We start from the raw sequence: 10,311 nt of genomic DNA on the forward strand, positions 1-10,311 counted from the left end.
TGTCTCATCCTGTCGGTTCATTTCTCAAGACAAATGGGGAGATGAATGGCTAACACCGTTTCAAAAGAAACAAAAGCCCACTCGCCCCAAGCCCACCCAGTATTCATCATCTCCATGAGTCCTTACAGGAAGCAGGTGTAAACAGGGGTGGTCAGGTACCATCGGCTTGAAGAGTAAGGATTTCTAAGATGGAAGAAATATGGAGTATGGGGAGGAAGCAAGGACCCAAGGGAGAAAAAAAAAGAAATTAAAGAGAATGACTGTATCTGGGAGGTGAGAAAAGGACCAGAAGACTTGACCATGAAAACAGAGCCGCAAGAAACTTCAAAGTCCAGAGAAGAAGTAGCTGGTCCGAGGATTACATATGGCACAAAGATCTAGAAGACAGAGGTAGGAGGCAGGAAGAACTCATCCTCAGGACGTAAAGCTGAGTAAGCAAGCCTGTATTTTTGCAGTTCTCTGGTTAATTTCCAACCATAAAAAATATGGCCCAAGACTTCGTAAAAATATCCCTAAAGCATTCCACATGCTTCTCAAGGCAGAGGGTAATTGTTATGAACAAATCCACACAAATTCTTGTGCCAAGAGCAACAAATTGAGAATAAAAAGGGAACAAGAAACATGGAAAAGGGGGCTAGTCAGAAACCAGAATGACAAATGTGGGCCATCCTCCCCTCCCAGCAAAACCAGAGGGAAGTGGAACTTTACAGCACCTCAAAGGCTTATCGTTATTGAGAAAGATCCAGCAACAGTCCTAAAGGATACTGTCATCCTGAAGAAAGATCCAGAAGCACTGCTGAATGGTTGTCATGTAGATCAGGGACATAACTCTGCATACTCAGTGCTTGGGATCACAGCCTTTAGGACCCAGAGGGAGAGCATTGAGATCAACCCCCATTCTGTCTCTGCATTGCCCCCACCGGCTCCTTCATGTGATGGGCCAGTTTCTGCTTCCCCACTCTCAGATATCTTGACTTACAGAAAGTTCTTTCTTATAACTAGCCAAACCTTTCCCTCAGAGAGTAGGGGAGGGGAGGAAAGTTGAGACTAACAGAGTTGGCTGCCTTTCTCTATGTCAGGTCCTCAAGTATATGAAGACAGGTCTCATGCTCCAAACTAAACATCCCTTTACTTTCTGTGACATGAGCTCCAGTCTGTCACTCTCTTGGCCAATGTCCTGGGGACATGCTCTGGTTGGAACTGAGTGCAGTACTCCCAGCGCCTGGTCTCACTCCTGTCTGCCGTTGTGCAGCCATCCGTAGACCATTCTGGTGCAATAGCAGCTACATCTAGATGCACAAAGAATGAGAGGGCACTCCCTCAAAATCAGCCAAAGAGTTTGCGTTGTTCCTGCAAAAAAATCTATGGTAAGGAGACTGGGCCCAGTGTAGCTGCCATTGGGCTGGTGTCATTCTTCTCTCCTTTTCCCTTACCACCTTGGTCCTCATTGTGCTGAGATTTAACCTAAGCGGGGCCTCGGTCTCCTCCTCCATTCTCTGTGGGGACAACTGTTCACTGTCCTAAGGAAATCTTCACTCTGGGGGTACCTCTCACCAACATGTGCCCCCATAATAGAAGAGCTCATTAAAAGTACATTAGCAGACTGAGAGGCATCGAGTATGGAAACCTTCATTTCCCCCCTCAGTAAAATGAGAGCCTAACCTACCAAAATTGGAAATGGAGGGAGGTTCCCAGGCTGGGCAGGGGTGAGCGGACTCCAGCTCGGGCTCCCCGAGTCTCCCCTTCCTTTTGGACATCCCCACTGGCATCTTGGGTCAGAAATCTAGCCATTTCTCTTTTTTTTATGTTTATTTATTTTAGAGAGAGAGAATGTGAGCAGGCGAGGCACACAGAGAGAGGGAGAGAGAGGATCCAAAGCAGGGACTCTGAGCTGTCAGCACAGAGCCTGAGGCGGGGCTCCAACTCATGAACTGTGAGATCATGACCTGAGCTGAAGTCGGACCCTTAACTGATCGAGCCACCCAGGTGCCCCCAGCCATCTCTTTCAATACAGTCAAACCCCAGCTCTCTGAGGTTGGCCCTGGTCAGAGACTCTTCAAACAGAACAACGGGAAGGAGCCAGGGTATGACAGAGCTGGCTCCTTGCTTTGGGGCCACACCTTGCCATTTATTGACCACTTTTACATTTATCATCTCATTGGGTTCTCAGAACAGTCCAGTGATACAGGTAGGGCAGGAGTTATTTTAACTTTCCAGATGAGGAAAGTAGGGCCTCGAGGAGAGAAAGTGATCTTCCCAATTTCTACAACAAATCAGAGTTGATTCTAGAACCAGGGTCCCTAGTCTCTTTCTGATGGCCGTGCACAGATCCACTGACAGTCTTCAGACGTCCCCATCTTAAACACCTCACACATATAGTGGCAGCCCCGTGGAAAGTCCTAAAAGTTGACTCTTTCTGGGGATCTAATCGGGCTCAAAACAAGCAGCTTGTGGCCGGCAGCTCCAGCCCTCAAGCCATGATGGCGCGGTGACATCTCCTGTGATAAAAGGCATCTGTGAGGGGCCCAAAGAAACACACAGCCACACCCTAGGGCGCTGCAGGCCCCGCTGACTCAGGAGGAGCATTCCCACGGGTGACCGCAGTCTGCTCCAGCCCGTTGCCCTGGGAGATGAGAGAATCAGCAAGCAAAGAGCTGCCTGCCCTGCCCAGCCTCTCAGGGGCAATAGCTTAGCCCTAAAGCTGGCAAGCACCCACCGCTTGGGTGTGATTCGGCTGGGTGCCCAGCCCTGCAAGCCTGTCCAGGTCTCAGTTCCTGGTAACACCCTCATGCTTCACCCTCTTGCATGTGGGAGAAGAGTCATCAGTCTGGCAGCAGCCCAGGTCAGCAGCTGATTGGGAGGGAGGATGGCAGAGATCGCCACCAGATCAACCCTTCTCCGGCGACGTTATTCAAACGGGAGTTTTGATCATCCTGCTTCAAAGGCTTGAACGTCAGCCTCACATAATGTGTCTCTCTTCTAAACACGTGCATTTTCTCTGCCACAACGGGAGTGCCGTCAGCGCTCTTCAAACCAGCAACCTGGAAAGGCATTCCAGTAGACGTTATTCCGGGAGCGGCTACGAAGGTGTCGACACACACGGGTAATGAAGGGAGGGCACGGGCAAGGCGCTATGCAAAGTGGGACGTAAAGATGCCAGAGAGAGCACGAAGCTTCCTCAGCTCCAATCCCCGTTCACTCAACAGCTCTGTGATCTTAGGCACGTTACCCAGCTTCTCTGAGCCTGTTTTCTTTTTTTTTTTTTATAATTTTTTTTTAACGTTTTATTTATTTTTGAGACAGAGAGAGACAGAGCATGAACGGGGGAGGGGCAGAGAGAGAGGGAGACACAGAATCAGACGCAGGCTCCAGGCTCTGAGCCATCAGCCCAGAGCCCGATGCGGGGCTCGAACTCACGGACAGCGAGATCGTGACCTGAGCTGAAGTCGGACGCCCAACCGACTGAGCCACCCAGGCGCCCCTCTGAGCCTGTTTTCTTTTCTGCAAAACGGGGGTGCCAGTACCGTCCGCAGAGTTACAGGAACTAAATAAGACGATCATCCTAGAGCACTTGAAATGATGCTCTGAATATAAGCCCTTGATTAACGTTAGCCATTCTTACAGGCATATGTTGACTTAAGCCTTTCAATATCCCAGTGAGATGGGAACTAGTATACAAGCGACAAAGTGACTTCAGAGGCATTGAGCGAGTTTCCCAAGATCATAGTGCTGCTAACGAGAGGCAAACCCAAGACCCTCAACAGGTTTGTCTGGATCCAAGCACCGTGCTCCTATTTATTGCATGGAACGATGCAAATGTCTCCCGAGAATTCATTGGCTTAGAAGACAGGAGGGAATTAGTATTTGTTTTGTGCCGTTATATTCACTAACTGCAAGACACTTTGCTGGGGCTTTGCGTATATTAACATAAGCAAACACATAACTCTGGTTCAAATCAAAGGGTGATGAGGGCCTCACTAAGGGCCACTGAAAGTCAGAAGAGAGCAAGGTCACACTGCGGATCCCTCCAGGCCCCAACAAATGGGCTTGCACTTCCCGGGCTCCCGCTTCCCTCCATGGCTCCTGAGAGGTGTCTGTGGAGAAAGTCAGACATGCTCCTGGCCCCTCTGACTCCTGCAGGCAGCCCCAGCACGTCTCCCGTGCACTGTTTTGATTTCACCAAATATCAAACCTGGAAGAGCAGGCTACACACAAATAAGAGTTTCTACTCAAGGTTCCCTACCCCCAACCCCAACCACCCAGATTCCCAACAATTTGGGGTGATCTGTGTCCTGGTTCCATCCTTAATAACCGGTATGGGTGGGCTTAAATCTTTTTTCTTTTTTCTTACCCATCTCAGTAGGGCGATTCAATGGAGCAAAAGAAATTTAACCCTAGCACTTAACATAAATGGTATTACTAAGGGTGCTAAGTACTCCAAAGAGAGAAGAGGTTTCAAGGGAAAGTTGTCTTCACTAAAATCTAAAGTGTGGATTTGAACAACCATATTTAATAATACAAAAGACTGGAAAAACCCATTCAAATGCTTCTTTATAAAAACCGAGGACGCATTAAAATGTAAAGAAGTTTGAAATGTTCTTTTTTGCATAATATAAGCCTGCACATCCAGTCTTATACAATTTTGTTTCACATATACACACAGAGGTGCATACATACAAAAAGCATGAAATACATCAAAACATTAATAGCGGTTGCCTCTAGAGCATGAGTTAATGGTAATTTTATTTTCTTCTTTATACATTTCTGTATTTTACGAGTTGTAATTAGTCAGTCTATGTTATTTTTATAATGTAGAAAGATGCGAAATTTGTTTTACTTTAAATTACTGCAAGGGAAAACAGATTTGTCCATGTTAGCAACCAATATTTTAAACTTGTGACAAAGACAAAGAATTCAACACTGATAGGAAAAGAACTAATTAAGAAAAATCAAGAGGAAGTTTGTGGGAGGGGGGGAAACAGGTGAGAGGATTTAAAAGGTACAAACTTCCAGTTGTACATAAATAAGTCACAGGGATAGAAGCACAGCATAGGGGAATATAGTCAATAATATTATAATAACTTGTACTATGACAGATGGTAATTACCCTTACCATAGTGTTTCATAATGTATATGATTGTTGATCACGATGTTATACACCTGAAACTAATATAATATTGTATGTCAACTATAATAAAACAAAAAAATCTCACCTTAAAGAGTATGAAGCGAGCGTAGTATATAATTTATATTTATAACAACCCAAATTTGCCAAAAGTGCTAAGGATACATCTGTAACAGACTCTGGCTGTTTGTATCCATTTACAAAAGGTATAATGCATCCAAATGTATCTCTAGGGTTTTGTTTTTGTTTTGTTTTTTTTGGAGAGAGAGACAGACAGACAGACAGAAAGAACGTGTGAGCAGGGGAGAGGCAGAGAGAGAGGGAGACAGAATCCCAAGCAGGATGAACATTGTCAGTGCAGAGCCCGACTTGGGGGTAAACCTCACGAACCATGAGATCATGACCTGAGCCAGTGTCAAGAGTCAGGTGCTTAACTGACTGAGCCACCCAGGCATGACAATTTATCCCTAGTTTTAAGCAGTGTGTTTCACTTTGGGGAAGAGGAGTCATAGACTCGTTTGAGAATCGGGGAAGAACCACAACCAATAAACCTTTCCCCACAGTGAGGACAGAAATACGCACACACCACCACCACCAAAGTTTACATATAAATTTAGAAGCTTCCCGATCCCCGACACTCATTTGCCAATCACCTCTTCCCTGAAATCCATGAAACACAGGTCAAGAAACTCTGCGTGGAGGGGCGTCTGGGTGGCTCAGTCGGTTAAGCAACCGACCTCAGCTCAGGTCACGATCTCACGGGCTTGTGATGTCCGAGCCCCGCATCCGGCTCTGTGCTGACAGCTCGGAGCCTGGAGCCTGCTTCGGATTTGGTGTCTCCCTCTCTCTCTGCCCCTCCCCAACTCATACTCTGTCTCTCTCCCTCTCTCTCTCAAAAATAAGTAAAGGTTAAAAAAATAAAGAAACTCTGCGTCGAGAATTTTCTTCTCTCAATCTTCCCCAAGTTTTTAATTATGATCACTTCCAAGCATAGAGAAAAACTGAGAGAACAGAACAATGAACATCCATATACCTTCCACTTAGTCTTAAGAGTTCTTAACATTTTTGTGATCTTAGGCTTGTTATCTATCTACATTTTCATCAAAGCAATTGAGAACTGTAAACATTGTAACACATCACCCATAAATACTTCAGCGTGTCCTCCTTAAGAATAAAGATGTCTTCTTCATAACAACAAACACATTACATTCCAGAATATTTTTTCAATTTTTTAATGTTTCTTTATTTTTGAGAGAGACCGAGCACAAGGGGGGGGGGGGCAGAGAGAGAGGGAGACACAGAATCCGAAGCAGGCTCCAGGCTTCGAGCTGGCAGCACAGAGCCCGACATGGGACTTGAACTCACAAACTAAGAGATCATGACCTGAGCTGAAGTCGGACGCCCACCCAACTGAGCCACGCAGGCACTCCGAGGATATTTTTTGTAGTTTTTTTTTATTTATTTTGAGACAGAGAGAGAGAAAGAGAGAGAGAGGTGAGGGAAAGGGCAGAGAGAAAGGGTGAGAGAGAATCCCAAGCAGGACCTGCGTTGTCAGCGCTGAGCCAGACACAGGACTCGATCTCACAAACCATAGGATACGACCTGAGCCGAAAGCAAGAGCTGAACGTTTAACCGACTGAGCCACCCAGGCGCCCCTGGGTCCAAGATCCACATCACATCAACTCCCGATGCAAACTCTCTTCGGACCCCCCAGTACCTGCAACACAGCTCTGCCTGGGCTTGTTGTTTGGACATTGTTCTTCAGTTATTTGCCTCCCCTGCTGGACAACAAACCTGTCCTTTCCAACTTTGTACCCCACCGCGGGCCAAATGGTGATCCCCAAAAGATATGCCCAAGTCCTAACCCCCAGTACCTATGAATGTGATCTTACTTGGAAAAAAGGGTCGTCACCAGTGCAATTAAATTAAGGACCTCCAGATGAGATTAGCCTGGATAAAGCAGGTGGGCCCTAAATCCAATGTCAACTATCCTCATAAGAGACACATAGGAGAGATGCTCGGGAAGGAGGGAGTCCACAGGAAGCTGGAGGCACAGAGTGCAGGGATGCGCCCAGAAGCCAAGGGACGCCTGGAGCCACCAGAGGCTGGAGGAGACAAGGAAAGATTCTCCTCTGGAGCCTTCGGAGAGGGTGCAGCCCTCCCAACACCTTGCTCTCAGACTTCTGGCCTCCAGAACTGGGAAGGAAGACAGCTCTGTTGTTTTAAACCACCCAGTTTGTGGTGATTTGTTATAACAGCCTCAGAGAACCAATATCCCCAGAAGCACTGTCCCTGACGGAGAGTTTAAGAAAAGCACACTCGCTGAAGAATCGAAAAGGCTGAGGGTGTGATTTTATAGCCTTCTCCTACCCCACGGACGAGGAAGCATCTCTGAGGGCCCCTGGACGCTGGCTGACAACTGCATCAACTCGTGTCAACTGAACAATTTGTTTCTTTAATGAGGTGTTTTAATCTCACTTCATATTCATTGTTCGGCCCTCCTTGATATTACTGTAAGTGACTGGATCGCCTTTTGATGTATTGCCAGTGCACCCTAAGTTATGAGCCTCTTTCTTTAAGGTTGGAGCAGGGAGGAACTCAACTTCCCTCTTCAGTTATTTCAGGCAAGGGTGGGAGCAGGCTTTCTGTGCCAGCAGCAGCATCCTGATTATGATTCAGGATGTGCGGCCAACAGCAAACAGTTCCTCTTCGAATTCAATAAAATAGGAAGGAGCAAAGGCCCAAACAAGCAAAGCCGGGTTCTCTTTGTGTGCATGGCCAACGGGTCCTGGGAAGCTTGGGAAGGATGACACCCTATCTCGGGCTGAGCACCACCGGACTTAAACGGTGCTCGGGAAACTTCTGCATACGCCCAGAGCCGGATTCCAATCCTGGCCTTCCAGACTCTCATTCTGGACAATCCCAAATCCATCGCAGTGGGAGTTACTTGCAGGCTATAAGGACAGGAGTGACCCAGAATGCAAACATCTATTATTATTATTTTTTTAATGTTTTTATTTATTTTTGAGACAGAGAGAGACAGAGCATGAGTGGGGGAGGGGCAGAGAGAGAGGGAGACAGAGAATCAGAAGCAGGCTCCAGGCTCTGAGCTGTGAGCACAGAGCCCGACGCGGGGCTTGAACTCACAGACCGTGAGATCATGACCTGAGCCGAAGTTGGACACTTAACCACCCGGGTGCCCCGAAAACATCTATTTTTAATCTCTTCTCCTTGGAAAAACATTCTACGTGCAACTTCCATGCTGTGGATTATGGCTACTAAGGGCCCCCGATGACAGCTTCTGTGAACATGCTGTTCTGTGCAACTCAGCATATGGGCTTCTCACTCAATAAGTCATGACCCTTTAATGGATTGCGAAATCAATTTAGTGTGAGGTGTCGGCATTTTTGCTTAATGGAAATAAAAGAGAATACAAAATATCCGAGAGTCTCTTGCACAGTAAGTGTGGTACCACGAAACGTTGCTTCTGTATTGTGTCACTGGCTTGTGATAGAAAAGGTACTCCTCACCGAGTGTCCGAACCCAAAAAATGTATGAAAGCCACTGTCTTAGAGAATCTATTGCCCCAAACCGGAGAGCACTCCTTTCCTCTTGTCCACGTCCCAGATTTTGAGAGCATGTTTGCAGTTACGTTGGGGAACTCGATTAATGGGAATAAACCGTTACACCCCTCCTAAGAGAGGTTGCCATCTACAAGCAGGTGCAGATTCCCATCAGTCCATGGGAGTGCCTTCCTCCTGTTCAAGCCCTACTGTGCCTGAAGCTTGCCCCCACCCCCCGCCCATTCTTATTCCTACACTTTGATAGAGCCTCACGTGATTCAATTCCATCTTCCGGGGACGTACCGTCATTCCTCTGTAGTCCTGGAAACTCCATAGCCTTTCACAATTACTGTGCCACAGACTTACACACCTGGAGCTCCTGAAGTCTTTGTGGAGGGAAAGGAACCGCCTTACCCTCTCTCACTACCCACTCCCTTTGTCCTTCCGTACCTAAGTGTCCAATTTCCCCTTTCGCCCATTTGCCAGGAAAGATGGCCACTCTGGCTTCCATCAAGGATTCTCTCTCATCCACGACTTGCCGACTCTCCTAGCCCCAGGGTCCAATACTCTGGCCACAATATCCCACCACTGTGCCTTGTCCCCTGCCGGGTCTGCCTCATAGACCCGCTACCAGTGTTCTGATCACACATGAAGACTGTAGCTAGAGCTTTCTGATCACACATAGTTAAGAACTGTGACCAAGAAGGCTAGCCGAGGGGTGTAGGCTGGAGCGTGCACTTTGGCATCAGCAGAACCGGGTCCAAGTTTCGGTGCTATTGCTTTCCTGGCTGTTGACCTTGAGCAAACTCTTAACTTCTCCAAGCCTCATCTGTAAAGTCAAGATAATGCTAACACCCACCTCAAGGGAGTTGTTAAAGCCCATTTTTTTAAAGATTGGTTGAAGTTTCTGTGATGAATCCTCCTTGTGTATCTTATGAATGGACTTCACCAAAAAAGTCTTTATTCTCTCAATGCTTTCAGGAATCCATACTACCTCGGGAAGATATAAAAAACAGAGACTTTCTGAAAAATATGTATGTCTAACAAGTCAAGCCATTCCCAATACCTTAGATGTATAAAAAGTAAAAAGCGAGAAACAAGGAGGGGAGGAAGGAAGAGAAGGAACTTTCTACATGTGGTCTGACCTCCCAAAACGTGCCACAGGGGTCTTGTTATCCTTCCTGCATTAACACCAGGCTGTGAGCATCTTTCTGCCAGCAGCCTGGTCTGGTTTGGCGGGTCTGCTAGTCTGTTTCAGCACAAAAGATCCACTTAATGGAAAGCAAGTGTGCTGAGGGAAAACGCCGCTCACATTTTCCTGTGCATTCTTTACATGAAATAAAAACGATTCAGTAACCCAAAACAACTGAGGTCATATTTGAAGGAAGGGACTGCCCTTTGCATCTGGGATGGGTCTTTCTTCTAAGGTGGCCATGGATGGTGTGAAATTAAAAAAAAAAAAATGCGGGGCGCCTGGGTGGCGCAGTCGGTTGAGCGGCCGACTTCAGCCAGGTCACGATCTCGCGTCTGTGAGTTCGAGCCCCGCGTCGGGCTCTGTGCTGACAGCTCGGAGCCTGGAGCCTGTTTCCAATTCTGTGTCTCCCTCTCTCTCTGCCCCTCCCC

Source organism: Neofelis nebulosa, chromosome 5, assembly GCF_028018385.1.
Source record: "Neofelis nebulosa isolate mNeoNeb1 chromosome 5, mNeoNeb1.pri, whole genome shotgun sequence".
Taxonomy (NCBI): Eukaryota; Metazoa; Chordata; class Mammalia; order Carnivora; family Felidae; genus Neofelis; species Neofelis nebulosa.